Below are 317 nucleotides of genomic sequence, written 5' to 3'. Positions count from 1 at the left end.
AGCATTTCAGTCAAATGTAATTTATGCAATATTTCAAACCTTTAACCCACGGGAGAAAATCAACAGTTTAAAATCAGCCCAATTCCGTGCAAAAATGTGGATTTGGCAACCCTGCATCAAATACGAGCTGCATCCAAAGTGATTTAATACTACGCATCCCTGATGCGCGAAAATTATATTCAATATTAGAATGTTTGCGGGAGGTCACCCTAGAATATATGAAATATATTTAGAAGTCATTTATCATAAATTGTCAGAATATTTCATATTTTTGATCATAAGAGACTTCTTTTAAAATATTATTTTAAAACACTCTA

Source organism: Sinocyclocheilus anshuiensis, unplaced genomic scaffold, assembly GCF_001515605.1.
Source record: "Sinocyclocheilus anshuiensis isolate Anshui unplaced genomic scaffold, SAMN03320099.WGS_v1.1 scaffold493, whole genome shotgun sequence".
Taxonomy (NCBI): Eukaryota; Metazoa; Chordata; class Actinopteri; order Cypriniformes; family Cyprinidae; genus Sinocyclocheilus; species Sinocyclocheilus anshuiensis.
This window is presented reverse-complemented; position numbering follows the sequence as displayed.